This window comes from Dasypus novemcinctus, chromosome 13 (genome assembly GCF_030445035.2).
Source record: "Dasypus novemcinctus isolate mDasNov1 chromosome 13, mDasNov1.1.hap2, whole genome shotgun sequence".
NCBI classification, from domain to species: domain Eukaryota; kingdom Metazoa; phylum Chordata; class Mammalia; order Cingulata; family Dasypodidae; genus Dasypus; species Dasypus novemcinctus.
In genome coordinates this window covers 28,085,152-28,105,391 of record NC_080685.1, presented here as the reverse complement: position 1 = coordinate 28,105,391, position 20,240 = coordinate 28,085,152, and the positions used below count along the sequence as shown (strand labels likewise).

The 20,240-nt window shown below is 39.4% G+C and overlaps 1 long non-coding RNA gene across 1 annotated transcript in view; it reads right to left on the bottom strand.

Annotated features, from left to right (window-relative positions):
- LOC131273140 (uncharacterized) overlaps positions 1-19,856 on the bottom strand; it is a 99,941-nt gene extending 80,085 nt beyond the window's left edge. Inside the window, exon 1 of the long non-coding RNA XR_009180302.1 lies at positions 19,698-19,856. This is a non-coding gene — a long non-coding RNA (uncharacterized lncRNA). The remainder of the gene's footprint in view (positions 1-19,697) is intronic.
- Positions 19,857-20,240: the final 384 nt, after the last annotated feature.

Sequence of the window (20,240 nt, the reverse complement as noted above, 5' to 3'; positions counted from 1 at the left end):
AAAAAGCATTTTTAACTCCTGTTATTATATGTAGACAGAGATATTCTGCTGGCCCGAGTTGAACCTTTTATTCAAGGTCATTTTCTAGTTACATCATCAGCTGGTACTTGGTAGTGATCCCTCAGCACCAGGGAGGCTCATCCCCAGGAGTCATGTCCCATGCTGGGGGGAAGGCAACACATTTACATGCTGAGATTGGCGTCGAGACTGGCCACATATGAGCAACATGGAGGCTCTCAGGAGGTAACTCTTAGGCACACTGCTGCTCTAGACCTTGTTCTTATTTCAGGTGCACAGGCTCACAAGCATAGCCATTAGTACCAGGGGCTCATTGTTGGACCTTCATTCTTTTTTGGTCTTTGCCATTGCACTTGGGGGATTGTTGCTATTCCTTTAGAGACTGTGATAGAGCTCCGTGGCTAGAATCTCAGCCCTCCCTCAGTTGTTGTTTTTAATTGTTTCCACTATGAAAATATCCAAACATTTTTATGTACCCTGGATATATGCCCTGTAGAACTCCCTGCCACCCATGTGTCCTCTGTCAATAACATCCCACACCAGTATTCCTCCACTGCCCTTGTTGAAACTCTCTGTGATCCAACACTTCCTGAAAGGTGAAGCCCAATATAGTGCCAGGTTCCCTTGATAGTAAAATGGAATATAGCAATAAGCTTAAAGGTTAGATATAGAATACATATTAATTTGGAAAAATTCTACATCCTATCTTTTTCTTTTCTTTTTTCTAATTACTAAGCTTATCTTCACAAGAGTCTTAGATCACAGTAATTCATATATACAATATACAGTACTCCCACATATCCAACATATAACCTTTTCCATTCCACAGCAACCATCTTTAACATATTCATACCATATTTACTGAAACTGATGTACAGGTATTGAGACAATAGCTTTCAAATGAGGTAACATTTGTGTTTACATTGTGGTTTATATTTTAGACTATATAATTTTCTAAATTTTTAGTTATCTTATGTTTTACATTATGGATCCAGTTTTAAATATTTGTGCCACAATCCTGTATTCAGACCCCTTTTTTCTCCATTTCCACTTGTGTTGCCTTGGTAGACCTTTGCCAATTCTCAAGTAGATTTTTATAACAGTTCTCTACTGCTCTTTCTTCTCTCTAGCCTCGGCTTCTCCATTTTCTACAGTGTTATTAAACTGCAGATTTGCTTTCCCTGTTTAAAATCGTATGCAACTTTGTATTTCCTACAAAATAAAGGGCAACTTTCTTAGCATAACTTGTAAGGCCCTTTAGGTTCTAATGTATGGCTGTCTCTCTAGCTTCCTCCTCTACTATTTCCTCCCTTTCAAGTTCGAGTCCAACAAGACTGAACTTTTAGTGCTGTGCACATCAGGATATTTCCAGTCTTTGTGCTGAAGTCATCAGTGCTTCAGGGTAGCTTTGAGGAGGACTATTCTTTCATCATACCCAGAATCCATCTTTGGTCTTACAGATATTGATACTGTGAGAAAACATGGGACAAGTGATGACTGAAATGACTCATCTGTTCTTGGGTTCTTCAGCCCTATGAGCTGGAGATTATGAGGAGGATGACAGCAAATATGTCACTTCTGCTTATTGGCCCATCTCCTGCTGCCCTGGGGATCAGTGCTATTTACTTGAGGATACATGGCCAGAGCTTAGTTGTCAAGGAAGAGGGAGGAGAGAGTAATTTTTCTCATTGTTGTTGCTGCTGATGCTCTTAGGAACATTTCCTTGTGAGAACAACAATAACAACAATCATAAAAAGTTTGTGGAAACAAGCTTTTCACAGGGGGTTCTTTCTCAGTTAAACAACAGAAGCCTAAGAGACTAACTTACAAAGCCTGAGTGGAAAGGCTCACAAACATTCAATACCTTCTTCACTCTCAATGACTAAAAGTCTTCAATTCCCCTCTCCCATAACCAGAATTAATATTACAACTGGAGCTTCCAAGGTACAAGGTGGGACCGAAAGCTGGTTCTCCCTGAAGCTGTCCATGGAAATGCTCCACCCAGACACAGGTTGGCAGCAGTTCTCTGGGTCTTCCCTTTGAAACCATCCAGAATATATGTACAAGGAGGGAGACCAGGCACGGAAGGGGCTAAAATCGTGTCATGTGTGATCCTGACGATGACTGACTGGGAAAGAGGAGACTTGGGTGAGTAAGAGATTTAGTTGCTTCATCCAAACAGTTGAAGTTGAAACAGAAAGTAAAGTGTTGTACTGTGCAGCTTTAAGGACAGTGGTTCAACACAGAACAAGAAAGATGTTCAGTTCTGAGTCAGAGCTGCCCCCAAGAATTTCTACTGGAGGAAACATGGAGCCTGTGCCTCACACTCTCAAAGGTCCTCAGAGTGAGACCTTGGTTTTTAATCTCCAAACAAGATTCCTTTGAAATAAATCTAATGCAGTCACTGAGACACCAATAGAACTGCAAGATGATGTTGCTCATCAACCATGTCATAGACCTCTGATTTCCCTTTAAGCTATATTTCCAAGACTCCTATCGCCTTAGACTCCTTTTAGTTTGTTTCTAGCTCTTCTACACTCTGATACATACTGTGTTCTCAAGACATTTTATATACTTGCCCTTTAATTCCTGGACCAAAGGAACGTTGGGAAAATAAATAATATAAAGCTATGGATATATTCCAGGTACATCTACTTGCAGTTTGGTATTAGGAAAAGGCTGGTAGTATCAACTTTATAACTATGATTGATGGGTCTCCTAGTCATTATTCAATGCCTGTCATGAATCAGGGACTTCAGTTTCATCCTATGTTGTAGTCTTCCTCTGTGTTTGGACCAAATGACCTTTAAACTCCCTTTTACTTAGGCTATCCTATTTATTCTGTTGGTTCAGTATGCATCATTATTTAGGGTCTACCTATATCTCCATCCATCCATCCACCCATCCCTCCATCCATCCATTCACCCATCAGTCCATCCCCTTTTCCTCTTCAAATCTTACTCTGAATGCTGACTTTCCACATGTGCTAGACTTCTCAGCTCAATGGGATCCTATCAAGAATCCATGGGATGAATATTCCTTCTGCTAGGCAGAGCCATCCTACTCATCAGAATCTTCAATTGCCTGTACTCAGAGGACCCAAGTAATTTTATCTTGGATCAACTTGATTGATCAAGAGTTTGCCAAACACATTTGCATCAGTGAGAAAACTTTCATGTAGAAGGAGTAAATCTAATCCCACAACTTCTGTTTCTAGTCTGAATTTATAAATCTGTTATATGTATTTGGTATAAGTCATCTTAAATAGCAGAGTCACTTGCTTTTCCTCTTCCCTCTTCAGGCTACTTTCATGAGCCTCTGTTCACCAGTGGCCTTAGCTTAGGAGTTTTGGACTAACTGACTAATTGTTCACCTTCAGCCTAGTTCATCCTTTTCTCTCTTTCTTCATGGTGCAGCCAATCTGTTGCAGGAGTTGACCTGTCACAGGGACCTCTGTGTTTTTTATCTCCAAGGGCACTGAAGTAATCTCTATTGTCATCATCCTTTGTGGATGATTTTTTTTGTATCAAACCTTATTTCTCAAAGAGCATTTTCTGATATTTTTAAATCATATTTAAGAAAAAAGATTATTATTTGAAAAATGCATTTGATAACTAAAGTATTTTATAACTCAGTGTTAAATAAAAAACTAAATGAGAGGGACTGGAATTAATCCCATCTTAGATTAAAAAGTTTCCTTTCCAATAATATTGCTATTATTGATGCTACTTTATGCTGGTGTAAAATTGTATTGACACTGTTTATTGAGGGTTAAGAAAGATGGGGTATTTCAGATAACTTCAAATTTTAGACTCTACGAGAGAAAATAATGTTATTAAAGAATTTTGTTGCCCCACAAGAGAAGCAGGGTTATGAGGGATGGAGATGGATATTGATTGAGAACACTGTGTTCAAGTGCTATGAGAATCTAGGTAGAGCTGTTGACTGGACATTTAGAAATGTAACTTGGAGCTATGACCTCATGGCAGGGCTCGGGTAGTTCATAGAAAGTGCAGAGAAGGGTAAAGACTTGGCAAAGCAGAACTTTAGTCCAATGGATTAGGAAATTAGAAAATACAAGGCCAAGGGCAGAATTCCAAGGTTCAGGGGGATTGAGGGTTGCATTTTAGAGAATGAACCTCCTTCAATTGCTATTTGCTTTGAAATTTGGCACACACTGCTGCCCAGCTCGTGTATTTTTTAAAGATTTATTATTTATTTATTTATTTACCCCCTTGCTGCTTCCCTGCTGTCTGCTCTCTGTGTCCACCTGTTGTGCGGTCCTCTGTGTCTGCTTGTCTCCCTTTGTTGCATAATCTTGTTGCATCAGCTCTCTGAGGGCACGGGCCATTAGCTCTCCCGAGACACGGGGCAGCCTGCCCCCACAGTAAGGCCCCAGGACACAAACCCAGGGCCTCCCACATGGTAGATGCTAGCCCAACTGATTGAGCCACAGCTGCTTCCCCCCAGCTCACATTTTGAAGACCTCTTAATATCTTCCTATGTTCCCCTCCAGCATTAAGATTTCAGAGACAGCCTGCTTCTCCCTCATGTCTTCTGTATACAAATTCATTGACACGAACTAAAGTAACCCTGCAATATCTGTGCCTCTTAAAGTTCTTCAGACATCCTTTATCCATTTGCAAGATACACGGTATTTGCAAAACTATTCAGCAATCACATACATTGAGAAAAATTGCCATGGGAAATTCAAATATATTTGTCTCATAGATATATAATCAAGGGTCTGTTACTTGTTATTCCAATTGCTATAGGTGGGTGCATTTTTTAGGAAGGGTTAATGTAGTGGAAAAACTAGATGTCTGGAAATCCATGTGCCTTTTACTTGGGAGATATTCTCTTTGGAATGTATAACCAACCATGTTCTACTTTTTGGAACACAACCTCACCCATGAGATAGCTTGTCTGCTGATCCCTCAGTTACATTTTTGTCAATAGTTTGTGAATGCAAAGTAACCCTTATGGCATGGACCATTCTTTTCATGCCAGTCCCACTATGTTCCAGTGCCAGTCCCATTATATTATCATCACCCTCAGTCAAGCCTGCGCTTCCAATAGACTGTACATTTCTCAAGATCTAGGCTATAAATTGCTCATCTCTGCATCCCGGGCATTTTGTGAAACCTCTGCTATATAGTACAATTATTGATTGAATGGATATTTTAAATGTAGTTCTGCTCTACCATTATTATTGGATCTTCCCAATCACAAGGGAGGATTCTCTATAGTAATTCCAGGCATTAGAACAAATGTTTTTACACTTGTTTGATAATATTTATTGGACCCCTACTATTTGCCAGGCCCTGTATTAGACACTGGAGGCCAAAGGTTGAGTAAGACACTGCCCCTGCCCTAAAGAATTCACAATATTTTGTGTAAAACATAGACACATAGAGAATTCAAATATAATTTTGGCAAATACAATGATAAAGATACATTGTTTACCAGTAAAGATATTTAATCTAATATTTGTTGTGGTCAAGGAAAGATTATTGGCAAGTATAACAACTGAACAGAGTTAAAAGGCTGGGGTGGTCAGGCAGTGGAGCTTGAGGCCCCCAGTCCATGAGTGTGTTCTGCCGTAGACCCTCACCTTCTCTTTAGTCATCAAGCAGCTCTAAGTCCTTGTACTATTTCAGCAGACTGATCCCAACAATACTGGTATCTCATGTATTGCCCCTGGCACAATTTCTCCCTGTTTAATGGTGGGCCCCACAGCAACATCCAAGTCTTCAGAGCATCCTGGCCACAGCAGCAGGGCAAAGTTCTGGATTACTCTAGGTGGGTCTGTTAACTAGCCCCCCTCTCCATTCAACAGGGCACACTCATTTCTTAAGACTACTGGTATCCACAGACACTGGACAAAATGCAGTTTCCTGTCATCTAATTTCATGAGGGAAATTTTAGACCTTGCCAATTTAATAAAGTTACTTAACACTCTTCGGGGCCCATTCTCTTTCAATGTGAATATACTCAAAGACTGCATATTTCTAATTTTTTAGTAGTCTTTTACTACAGACTGATTTCTGAAACTATTCATAAGTCAATTTCACTCCTTTTTCCCATTAATCAAACAGCCCCATTAAAGCCTTCCTGGAGCTTCAGTGGAGTCCTTGAGTTGATGATTGAATTCAAGATGTAAATGAAACTTGAACGTAAGGATACAAAAGCTGAAAATAATACACAAAATCTCGGTTAAATCATCTTGTTCTGACCTTAGCACAGAAGAAGTAAGTCTGAGTCTGAGTCCATTCTACCCACTCCCCAGTTAAAATGTTTACAGACATTTCTTTAAAAATTGAAAAATAGAATTATATTGCAACAAAATAGATTAAACTACTCTTTACCTATCTCCCCAAATTTGTACCCATCTTTGCATAGAAGTTGCTCTTATCTTCTCTCCTCTTCCCCTACCTTCTCTTTCCCTCCCCTCCCCCTCTTTTCCTCCCCTTTCCTCTCCTTTCCTCCTCCTTCTTTTTTCTTTCCTCCCTCTAATTCTTTCTCAACTGCTCCTTTAAGCTCTTCAGAATAACTCAGTGTTTGCTGCTATTGTTTCTCTTTTCCCATTCTTTCACATTTCCAGTTCATTCTTTTTCTCCCCAAGTGGTTCTCTGTCATTCTTAGTTTAAATCTATCTAGGCTTTCTAGTATTCTTTTAGTTCTTCTCTTTATGCATCATTCAGTTCTGTACAACAACAACAAAAATCTCCCTATAAGCGAGCAGTGAGGGGTGGGGCACAGAGGGAAAAAAATGTTGTTTGTCCCAGAGCTCACAAGATTTTGTGAAGCTTGTATAAGACCCCAAAACTTAGGAAGCTAAAATAATTTACTTATCCAACATGTATTTCCTCAGTACCTGTTATGTTACAGGTATTAGGCTAATCCTGTGTAGATAATAGGGGAGGTTGCCTTCTCACTGTTCAAAGAGGTTGTAGACTCGAGTGAGAAGAAGATGAGTAGAAAGTCCACTGAACGCAGATGGATATGATAAGGGAAGAAACTCAGAGAGTTTCAGATTATTAGGAGAGCACCAATCCTGGTGGAAGGGATCCAGAAAGGCTGTTTATTAAAGTGATGGCTTTCTTGAGAATTATACAGACATTAGCTAGGCAAAAATAGTGAGTAGAAGGTATATTGCCATTATAGTGAATAAATGCACTAAGGAGAGGAAAGAAATAGTGTGTGAGAACAATTACAAGGAGTTTGATCTTGTAACAGCAACAGTTCAAGGCATGGAGTAAGAAGGAATGTGGCTAGAAGGAAGGGAAAGGCTGTGTACTGGATCTCTGACTTTTCCTTGTAAGTTGAAGTATCTTAGTTATGCAAGTGACATAGATTTGACTTTTTAATGGACCACTCTGACTGCAATGTGGCAGATGGGTTTGAATCTAACAAGGCTGGGAAAGAGAAATAAGTTAAGAAGTCACAGTAATAATTGAGCAAGAGATGAGGAAGCCTTGAACTAGGGCTGTGGAAGTTAGCATAGAAGAGATTAAATGCATGCCAGAAATATTTAGGAGATAAAACTGGTATGGCTAGGTGTTTGATTGGATAAGTAACATGTATGGAGGGGGGAAAAAAAGTCAAGATTACTTAAATTACTGGGTGGTTGTAGTTATGCAAAATAGGGAATACTGGAGGTGCAGCTTGTTTGTGGTAGAGATGAACAGTTTGTTAATACTTGGAGCATAGATGGTTACATGTACCCAGCAAGCAAGGGGATATCTAAGTCTCAAATGAGCTCTGAGCTGTGAATGTAGATGTGTGAGTTAACAGCAGTTTTATGGTTGTTGAAACCATAGGAGTGGCTGGGATTAGTACTGGAGAATGCAAAAACTGGTAAATGCCTTGTGACAGGTGTCAGGGAAATCCATTTGGTATTTGAAGGAAGAAGTTCAGACCAAAGGGAAGAAAGACCTAGCACAAGGATAGATGAATCAGGAAAATGGGTGTTATGGAAGCCAACGGATATACAATTGAAAGAAGATGGAGTGATTAATATTGTGAAATGTAGACGAGAAGTCCAGGAAGATGAAAATTGGGAAATACTCGTTTTATCTGGCAGTTAGAAAGCTATTTTAGACCTTAGAAGGAATAGTTTTAGTAGAATGGTGGGGCTGAAGCAGATCGCAGTTGAGTTGTAATGTTGAGTTGCATGTGTGTTGAGTTGTAAACGAGAGGTGAAGCAGAGGAGCCAGGAAATGTAGGTGAGCTTCCATGATATTTGACTAAGAAGGGATGACAGCTGTTGAACTGAAACCAGATAGGATCTCAGGTCCAAAGGATAGACTTTACAGTGGGAGAGACTTAAATTCCCTTATAGGTTGGTAGTGATGTGCCATCAAAGCAGGATAAGTTGAGTAAAATGAAGCAAACACAGATGGCTAAGAAGCAAGGCTCTGAGGTGAGAGAAGCTGAGACCAAGGGCACAGGTAGATGGTCAGCTCTGAAAGAGGGTGGGAGGACCTTTGGGATTGTGCTAGTATGTTTGTTGTTAAAGATATTAATGGCTAAAAATCAAATCAAACAGTAGAAAAAATATTACAATGAAGATTTAGCGGTGTCCCTGGTAATTTCCCCTCTCCGTTTTCATACTTCAGTGGTAAATGAAACAATTTCTTTGTAATTTGTAATTTCTTGTTTTATTGAATTTAACTAAAATCTACTTCTTTACTGCTGTAAAAGTTGAAGTGGAGACATTTCAAGAAAATTTCTCAAAGTTATACACCTAATTAAGACAGAGTCTGGATTAAAAGTCAATATATATCATGTCAATTTGCTAACACAGTATTTATGCACAGACTTCTTTATTTAAATATTTTTGAATATTTAAATAGCTTATATCAATAGTTTAAAAATACACATTGTACAAAAACTCAAAAGGTAAAAAAAGGTCATGCAGTGAAAAGTTAGTCTCTTTTCTACTCCTAACTCCTAATACTCAACTCCATTTCTGAGACAACCCTAGGCACTAGTTTCTAGTAACATCTAATAACCCTCATGTAGAAATCATATGGTTTTCAGAGATTTAATTATACAGAAGTAGTGACTTAAGTACCCCACTATTTGTGACAAGTGAGGACCACCTCTCCTTTAGTTGCTTTCTCTGTTTATCAAGAAATGATCATCTATCTCTCTAAAACTGGCAAATCACATTTTCTTAAGAAAGCCTGATCTTCCCTTGTTTTATCAAATGTAAATGATAATCCATATAAACTATAGATTAAAATAACTTCGGAATCCATTAGTGATTTATGAGGTAAAGTAAAACAAATAGAAAATTTTGTTGATAGAGCTGTTTTTATTTACATGCTGGATATTCCCTTCTTCCACCAGGCATCACCTCTAATTCTTAGAATTTCAACATCAAATGGAATGTTGTGAAAGCATCTCACCCATCTCAAGAGTATCCCCGTATCTTCCGGCATCCCTGAAATAATCTGTTTCTAAATAGCACTCTAGATGACTAAATTGTTTAGTTTCCGATTACTAAGGAGGACCAAATGGCCTTAAATTGTTCCCCCCAAATGCTGAGAATGAGATTAGAAGCAGGACTCAAAGTTAAATTACTACTTCTTCAAATCCCTTTCCCTTAATTCCTCTCAACGGGGTTAAAAGCATACTATTTTTTTACTCTTTCTCCGCCAGACCAACCCAGTCAAGGTCGAAGCACTGCAGATGCCGCACAACGTTTTTCTGGGAAAAAAGCCCAAGGCGTGCAATGGCCCCTGAGGCAGTGGGTGGGCCCTAGTGGGAGGACTCCACCGTCTCTCCCGGTCAAAGCACGTGGGCACGGGCACCCTAATGACCTGCCGCTCACCCCCAGGGCCTTTCTGCGTACCAGAAGCGGCTCACTGAGCACGCACATTCCACACCCGGCTCCACCGGGCAACCCGGTTGAGATGATTTACTCCAAGACCTCTAAAGGGAAATATCATCAACAACAACAAAAACAAACTTGCGTGGGTGTCCGGTGAAAAAGCACCAGGTGGCTCCATTAGTCTTTTGCCCCTATGCTCAGGATTTGCAAGTCAGGACCACTCCGAGCCTCCTCCAGAGTGTCCTCTGGCTTTGCTTGCCCACTCGTAGTTCACCATCTTTCGGGACCTAACAGCTGTGCTCCTGCTCCAACTCCTCGCGCAGGCTCCCAGGGCGCTGGCATGCTGGGATTCTAAACAGCAGGGGGTCCAGCGGGAGGGAAGGGGAAAGCGCATCAAGGATTTCAGCTGGAAAGCCTTTACTACAAATACAGCCGTTCTTTGTTAAATCTTTAGATAATTTTTGAAATTATTGATGAGTTATTATGATTAGTTATTCTTTTTAAAAAAACTTCAGAGCTTGCATTTCTTGAAGACCTACCATGTAATATGCTTTATGTTAGGCATTTGAGTTTTTACAGCACAATTTTTAAGTTAGGCACCATTATTATTTCTAATTCACAGCTGTGGAAACTCATCTTCAGGAAGGTTAATAAATATTTCATGTTACAGAGCAGTCGTGTTGCAAATGTCTGAGAACCCCAGCAGTTAGAGTTTTCTCCAAGAGGGGCACTGAGTAATACTAAGTGAGGTATTATTTTGGTTCAGTAAATTAAGGTATTATGAATGGGTTCTGTGCTAACCATATGTTGTTTATTTAGGTAAGAATATCCATAAATTAAATGATGGTGTGATAAACAGCTTACAGAGCTTCATTCCTTTAGTGTGCTAAGAAAGCATAAAAAACTTAACAAATGCCATTTGAACAGATAATAAATGTTAAAGGAGCCAATCAAGTTATGTAAGAGAAATAGTGCAAGCTTCTAAATGGGTGCAGTACAGACACTGAATCCTTTTTTTTTTTAAAAGAAAATGGAAGAAGATGACTTTGGGCTTCTGATACACTGCAAGTGACTCATGGTTATGAGGGCCACAAAGACCTGGTCGGTGTGTAAATCTGCAAATGTGACCCTTTAGATAGGGCCCCAGCAGGTGATGCTTGTGGTCTAGAAAACAGAGATGGTATTGCTTTGTTGAATCCCATAAATGGAGCAGTATAGAAATCCCATAGCCAGCATGGGATTGCCAGCACCTAAGAAACGGAGATTCAACCTTGTGGCCGTGGTCAAGTCAATTAATTGTCAAGGAAAACCTAGCACCAGTAGGTCTTGGTAAAGCGTAAGTTAGACATAAAGAAAACAGAGGGTGAGGATTAACATATGGCCAGATTTAAATTTCATGTTTAGCACAGCTGATCTCTACCATCACAGGGAGCAAAGCTGGCTCCTAGACAGGTGAAATTGAATGGGGTAGAAAGCTTCAAATCCAGGATGCTTGGGAAGCTGGGGAATAGAAAAGCACCATCTCTGATTATAGAAAAGTATCTCGGTTGCCATAGAATATCCCATGTTTCCCATTGCCACATGACTCTAGCTCAGCTGTCTGAGACAAGGTTCAAGTGGATCACTGTGTATTTCGTCAGGCAAGGAGGATCACGGACAAGGAAGTTCATGATAACAGTGGGAGTGTGCCAAGTCATTTTTGGAATTGCAAGCAGATGGTATTTTGGTTGGGAAATAAGTGCATCCTCCCATCTTGGGATGTTCCCCTCTGTGGGGCCAACTGGCCCTTATAAAGGGACATTCTACCACAGAGATACCATCGTCTTGACACTCAGTTGTAGATCCTCTTCGGAGACTTTGGTGAGTACAAATCTTAGAAGACATTCTGGATGGTCTTAGAGTTAAACTGAGGGTCAGAGCAGAAATGATGCTTTGTTGTTACCAAATAATGCTTATATATGGGGAAAAGAAGATGATGAGGTTTGGGGGTAAAAATAATTGCAAAGTATTTTAACTGGCATTTGGCAGGCTATCTTGAAGGTACTGAGGGAAGTGAAGTCAAAGGACACACTTAGACTTAAATTGAATTAAGATATAGGAGATGCTGTCCTGCTCCTGGCTCCACATCAGTTCTAACATATTCCTCTCAGAGTGCATTCCCCTTGGGTGCTGGGTTTAAACCTGTATATTTCCTCCTACAACGCATAGCTCAGTAACAGGGTCAGCTTAGTAAAACCTATAACCGGAGACCTATAGGAGATGATTTAAGTAGAGACTTGTTTGGGAATTGGTTGGAATTTTATTATCTGGGCTCTTCTCATCTAGACAGTATATTTACATTCACATAACACTTGCTCCTGCCTCTAGGCAGTTTTGTCTTTAAAAACTGGTTAAGTAGGAGATTTGACAGAAAAGACTGAACAGCTAAGGGCAGGAAGTCCTAAAAGGATAGGGTGAAAAACTACACAGAATCATAAAGACAATATTTTAAGGATCAAAGTGAATGCTGAGACACTAGAGAGTTTATGGCCCAGCTAACAGTCAGAAATGTCTCTCTAATGAAGGCTATAACCTGTTTTCTTATCAGATTCCCTGACACCCAGGAAAAATGTCTTACCAGCAGCAACAGTGCAAGCAGCCCTGTCAGCCACCTCCCGTGTTTATCCCTAAATGTCCTGAGCCATGCCCACCTCCAGTGTGTCCACCGCCATGCCCACCCCCGAAGTGTCCTGAGCCATGCCCACCTCCAGTGTGTCCACCGCCATGCCCACCACTGAAGTGTCCTGAGCCATGCCCACCCCAGCCTTGCCAACAATGTCCACCTAAGAGCATGTAACAACACCAGGATTCATCGGGACCATGAAACAACAAGATCCAGTGGCTCTTCCCACTTCCAGAACACCATCCTTCCTCAACTGTGGTGACAGACTCCACTTTCCTCAACCTCCCATCTAGATTACAGCTGACAGAAAAGAGGCTTACTTCCTGAAATTGATTTCATGCTGCTAGAATACAGACGCCAGGATCAAGGTCTACATGCTTGCGATATGGCATTGCCTATTCTCTTTCCGCCTTCTGTCTGTCTGAGACCTAGGCATTGCTTTCTGTCCTGTGAGCAATTGTAACTTTTCTTCTCCAATAAAGCACGTTTCATGGTTGAACCCATATTAATTTTGTTTTTAGTCTGTACTTTTACTTCCTTCAGATGAACATTCCTTTCTCTGTCTGTTGAATTATTAGATTCAGGCTCTGCCATCACTGTACTCAATCTTAAGTGAAAATGTCTTGAACATTGGGTACATCACTTTTATTGGTTTTAACCAAATTCAACTCATTTTTAGTGCCTGTGATTTTGAAAAAAATACTTGAAATCCTTCAACTTCAGGCTCTTCATCTGTGAAAAGTAGGAAAGGATGGTGACTTCAGCCCAGTGTACTCATACTAATTCCTTCATTCATTTACAAATGCTTTTGATTGCCTGTTTTATGGCAGGGAGTATTTTATGTACTGAGAATGTGTACTATGGAGACCAAACAAACTCCTTGCCTCGTGAGCTATACAGACAATGCATCAATCACCAGATATGAAGATATATAATATAAATCCAGTAAGTGACCCATTACAGGAATAAAAATAAAGCAAAATAGGAAGGAAAAGTTGGGATGAGGAGAACACACTCTTGCAAAGATTGCTGGGAAATCAGACATTTGGACAGAGAATTTACAAGAGCTAGAAGCTACTCATGGTGATATCTGGGGACAGAGTGTGCCAAAGAGAGGACACAGCATATGCAAAGGCACAGCCAAGGAAGAGAAAACAGTCCTGTGAGACTTGGGAGCAGGGAGCGAGGCAAGAGTGGGAGGCACTGAGGTTGCTGAGATCACAGGGGCCATATCATGACAGCAGCTGTAGGCCATGGGAAGTATTTTCTAAGTTCGATGGTGATAATGAGCTGTTGATTAAAGGAACAAAATGTTGCTTCTACGTAAGTTTCAGCTATCATATAATTGCTTTTACATAAGATATAATAAAGTTAATGATATTTGTAGCATTTAGACTAAAAGTGTGTATAGTTCTTCAAATGTATTTCCAAAATGGATTTAACTAACCGTGAGATAATTAAAATTCATTTGGATAATTGGAAGGATTATTTTGAAAGGCCTATGAAATGAAGGAATGCCTGTTGATTTCCCCAATTTAAAGGGAAATTAGATCAATTCATTCTGGTTAAAGTCCTGCTGCATTGCACATGGAGCAAAGATTTAGGTTCAAGTTCTGAAAATAATTGATGAAGATAGAGTTACACAGGTTATACTGAATGACTCCAGATAATTTTTCATTAACGCTCAGCTCTTGAAGGTGAAGGTGGTCTAGGGTAATAATTGGCAGCTTATTATTATTATTTTATTTTTTCTTCTGTTTCTTCTATTTCTCCTCCTCTTTCTCCTCCATTTCACTTTCTTAAATGAAACTTTACTGTGAAATATAACACAATGACAAAGAAAATTCATAATATATAGCAGTATTGAATTAACAATTTTAAATAGACTCCATGGACCTGCTCACAAACTTGAGGGAGCATTACCAGGGCTCCATAAAGAACCCAGGTGTCTCTAATTAATCACAATCCCCCTACCCACCGGTGAAGAACCCAGTATCCTGACTGTACCTTACTTCTCTTTATATTCACCCATCCATTTAGGCATCTAAATAGTTTACTGTATTTGTAATTTTATAAATGGAATCTTACTATATGCAATCTTTTATGTCTTTCTGCCTTCACTGAACTTTATATTAAGGTATCATTTAAAATTGATCCATGGTCTTTCACTAGCTCTTTTCACTATTGCTTGCTAGTCTATCATTGTAAGAACAATACATTTATTATTCTATCGTTGATGGGCTTTGCTTCAGTTTGACGCTGTTATGAACATTTTCTTCACGTCTGCTAATGTATACATGCACACATTTCTTTAACGTATATTGCCAGGAGGAGAAACGAATTATATACTTATTAAACTTCAATGGATAATGACAAAAACATTTGTACCTGTAAAATTTTTGCCAGATGTGTAGGAGAATTTCTATGTGCTCTGCCATTTGAAATCAGTTGTTGTCAGACTTAAAACCATTTTGACTATATGATGGATACGCAACTGGTTTTCCTTTATGGATTTAATTCACACCCCATCATTTAACAATTAGGTTTAACATTTTTCTATACTTGCTATGACAGTTTGAAACTTCTCTGTGAATCCCAGAAATCATCATGTTCTTGCAGTTAATCCATACCTGTGGGTTTGGGACACTTTGATTGGATTGGATTCAGTTGGGGAGCCTTTGACTGTTTTTTTTTTATTTTTTTATTTTTATTGATTTTGTAAAAATATTACATTAAAAAATATATATGAGGACCCATTCAACCCCACCACCCCCACCCCACCACTCCCCCCCCAGCAACATTCATTCCCATCATCATGACACATCCACTGCATTTGGTAAGTACATCTCTGGGCACCTCTGCACCTCATGGTCAAAGGTCCACATCATGGCCCATACTCTCCCCCATTCCATCCAGTGGGCCCTGTGAGGATTTACAATGTCCGGTGATTGCCCCTGAAGCACCATCCAGGGCAGCTCCAAGTCCCAAAGACGCCTCCCCATCTCGTCTCTTCCTGCCATTCCCCATACCCATTAGCCACCATGTCCACTTTTCCCACTCCAATGCCACCTTTTCTCTGTGAGTGAGGCTTGACCCAGGTTGGGTCTTGGCCCTCTTGCTGGAGTTATGTAAATAGAGGCTTGAAAGCAGAGACACACAGACAAAAAGAGCTGCAACTTTACCTTTCCATGTGAGAGAAGACTCCAGGATCACCTGCAGCAGCAAGAAAGAGAAACCCCAAGCTGCCCAGAAAGAGAGGTTCCAGAGGCTAGAGGCTTGAATCAGGTGAAGAAAGAAAGCATCTCAAATGATGCCTTGATTTGGGAATTTTCACAGCCACAGAACTTTATAAATAAATTCCCATAATAAAGGCCAAACCATTTCTCGTGTTTTGCATTGGCAGCATTTAGCAAACTAAAACACTTGTCACACATTTATATTTTCTTAATAGAGTGGTTGTGGATTTACAGAACAATCATGCATATGGGATTCCCATATACCACCCTATTATGAACAACTTGTTTTGGTGTAGAAAATTTGTTACAATTGATGATGGCATGTTTTTATAATTGCACAACAAGTTGTAGTCCATGTTTTCACTTAGGGTCCACTCTTTATGTAGTGTAGTTCCAGAGATTTAAAAAAAAATGTATTCTGTTACTATCTATATAAACTAAAATTTCCCCTTGTAATCACATTCAATTACGTGTATTTCAGTGCTGTTAATTACATTCACAATGTTGTGCTAAATTACCACCATCTGTTATGAAAACTTTTTCATCAATCCAAATAGGAACACTGTAGATTTTAAGCCTTAACTTCCATCATTCCCTATGCCCACCCATACCCTGGTAACCTATATTTTAACTTCTGACTCTATGACTTTGCTTATTCAAATTATTTCAAATTAATGAGATCATGCAATATTTGTCCTTTTGTGTTGGACTTATTTCACTCAACATGATGTTTACAAGGTTCATCCATGGGTCACATGGATCTGAACATCATTTTTTTTAAGGCTGAATGATACTGGATTGTATTTATACAACATTTTGTTTATCTATTTATCAGTTGATGGAAACTTGGGTTACTTCCAACTTTTGTCAATTTTTAATAATGCCACTATGAAGATCAGTGTGCAAATATCTTTTTGAGTCCTTACTTTCAATTCTTTTGGGTATATACTTGGTAGTGGGATTGAAGGGTCATATTGTAGTTTTATACTTAGATTTCTGAGGAACCCTCAAACTGTCCTCCACAGTGGCTGCACCATTTTACATTGCCAACAGCAATGAATGGCTGTCCCCTATTTCTCTGCATCCTCTCCAACACTTGTTATTCTCTCTCTTTTTAAGAGTAGCCATTCTAATGGGTGTGAAATGCTATCACTTTATGGTTTTGATTTGCTTTTCCCTGATGGCTAATAATGTTGAGCATCTTTATTGGGTTTTCTGGCCATTTGTATATCTTCTTTGGAGGTACGTCTGTTCAAGTACTTTGCCCATTTTTAAATTAGTTTTTTGCCTTTATCTTGATAAATTGTAGGATTTCTTTATGTATTCTGCTATTAATCTTTATCAGATATGTAGCTTCCAAATATTTTCTTCATGTGTAGTTTGCTGGTCTACTTTCATGAAAAAGTCCTTTAAGGTACAAATGGTTTTATTTTTATGCGATCCCATTTATCTATTTTTCCTTTTGTTGCTTGTGTTTTAGGCAAAAAATCTAAGAGACCATTACTTAACACATGTCCTGAAGATGCTTCCCTGTGCTTTTTTTCTAGGAGTTTGATAGTTATGGCTCTTATATTTAGGTCTTTGAACTATATAGATTTGTATTGTATATAAGGTATGAGGTAGAGGTCCTCCTTGCTTTTCAAATGTAGAATCAGTTTCCCAGCAACATTTGTTAAAGGGACTGTTCTTTCCCAGTTGAGATGTCTTTGTCATACTGTCCAAAATCAGTTGTGCATAAATGTGAGGGTTGATTTCTTAGATATCAATTTGATTCCATTGGAATATATGTCTGTTCTTGTACCAATACCATGCTGTTTTAGTTACTGTGACTGTAATAGATTTTTCTCTGTGCATATGAACATTACTGATATTTGGCTTTTGGTCTTGTACCCTGCTCACATCCTTGAAACAGCCTGGAGTAATATTCCTCTTGACTCCAATGATTCACCTTGATCTTCAACAAAATCTTCATTACTGTAACTTTTCTTCCTTGTCTTTAGTAAATCTTCCCATCATCATGTAATATTTTCTGGCATCCCTTATTCTGCCATTTCTAAAAATGGTCCAGCCTGCTAATTCTGAATTTCAAAGCTCAGATCAAGTTCTCAATGGCAAACACGCAGGGAAACAAACATTTTAAAAAGAACTGAAATATGGGGTGGGACATCATTTCTTTTTCCTTATTCTTTTTCCATATAAGGCTCTCACTTTAACATTATTTCCTACATTGACTTATGGTCTCCCACAAAAAAACACCTAAAATATTATATAATTATACCTGCTCCCATCTCACTAACCATCCTCTTTTTTTCCACAAAGCATCAATATCATTCTACAAAGCAATCATCTTTTCTACCTCCACTTCAGATTCTTATTCCACCAACTGCCCAAAAGCATCTTCCAGTGTTTCACCAGAGTCTCCAAGCCAGTCCTTTACAAACTGAGGATGAGAGCCTCGTGGTGAAAAGTCCTTTTATACGGATCAGACAGTCTCGTGCAGGTAGAACTGGGATGATGCATTTGTTTCTCAAACAAAATACCATCTGCATGCAAATCCAAAAATGACTTGCCATACTCCCACTATTATCATGAACTTCCTTCTACATCATCCTCCTTACCAGGGAATGTGCCTACAGTGAGTCACTTGAGACCTTCGCTTAGGAGGGAGAATCTGTGTCAGGTGGCAAATGAGAAGCACAAGCAGTTCTTTACTGAAAGTTGATGTGGACGGCATCTCCCAGCTCCCCAGTTTTCCAGGTTCTGTCTATATAAACCTTGTTTCCCCATCACCCCCTTACCCAGTATCCAGCTTTGTGCCCAGGGATGGCAATGATGATATTTTCCAAGCCCAGCATATGAGCATGTCTTACCTCTTTAGCAAAATTATACTTTTTATTTGGTTCTGCCTTTCCTCTAGTCTTTGGTCATTAGGCCTCTCTTCTTGACCATTAATAGACTTAATAAGGCAGCAATATCATCCATCACCTTTCAAGACCCCTAGAGTCTTGCCTGGGGGCTCTCCTTATGGCTCCTGGTTGTACAGATTCACTTATTGACCAGGTCTCTGTGGACTGCATGGCCCTGAGACAGCCAATTTTCTCTAGAAATTCTTCACAAATGATTCAATATCTGGGCTATATCCATTTGTAAGGTTTCCTTTCATATTTTACAATTATTTTTCCTTGGTTTCCCCTACGTAACTTAATCCATTCTTGGTGGTTTTCCATTTTCCAATGTTTAAGTAACATTTTGTATTATGTGACCTTAAATGATTTTGTAACCTTCCTAGAGCTTAAGATTCTCCACCCTATATTAGGATTATAATAATAACACTAATAATAATATCACCTCAAAAGACTGATACAAAAAATAAATGAGAAAATGTATCCAATGGTCTAAACTGTCTTACACATCAAAATAGTAAGTACCCATAATAACTAAGCTGTATTATTAATGTACAGATATTAATTAATTTAGATCGTCTCTATTTAATGTGAGGCCAGGCAGGTTCTTCTGCAGTTTAGCAGGTGCCAACTTGATATGTTAATACCAAAAGTTTTATTGTCTGGTTTCTGGTCTCTGCTAGGATTCAGAAATCTGGAAAATATGTTGCTCCTAATCTAAAAGCAGCAAAAGTGGTATATTCCACAAAACTATAACTTTTATTGAGCCTATTAAAGAAGGGATGTCACAGCGTAACCGAGTAGCATGAAATCTAAGTAAAGACAGGTGCCTCCAAGGAGACACAGTTTGTGATTCCAAGGTTACCTGGGACAGAACAAGGGAGGAATAGATGCTGAGAGTCATAGAGGCTGAGAAGAAGAATTTAGCTACATTTTAAAACCAATTTTATAAGGCTAAGTGTAGGAAAGCATGAAAGCCTAACTCACGGTACTCACACAGAGGCTTTGCATCCACTCTTAGTCTCTTCTATACTTACCTCATCTTGTGTTCATGAGAAGAATTGGGGGCAGGTTGAAAGATTAGAGAAGGCTCCTTGTGGTGGGGTCTGACAGTGGGTAACAGTCACCATGAGAATGTGAAAGACAGAGGCCCATCTAGATCTTTCCTCCAAATCCCCTGATTGAACAAAAGCCATCAGCTGCTGAGAAAGAATAACAATTCAGTAATTCTTGGGACAAATGTGAACACCCAGTAGGGCTGGAGGAAGTTAAGATTTACCTCCTTGGGCCGAGAACATCAGAGATCCCTGAACATTTGGAAACAGACAGGACCACTGAGAAAGCTCCATCTTTCAGGAATGGGTTCCACAGTGCCTACCCTATGATGCTCCTGACCCTCACAACAAGAGATACCCTGTGCCCTCAATCTTTTCCCCTAAATAGTCTACTAAATATCAAGTAACAAATAAACAATCTATTCCTGGGGGATGCAGGAAATGCAATGAGACACATGTTCTCATCTGCCTAATATTCAGGGAAAGTCTAAAACTGAGAATTGAACAGGAACATTGAGAAAGACT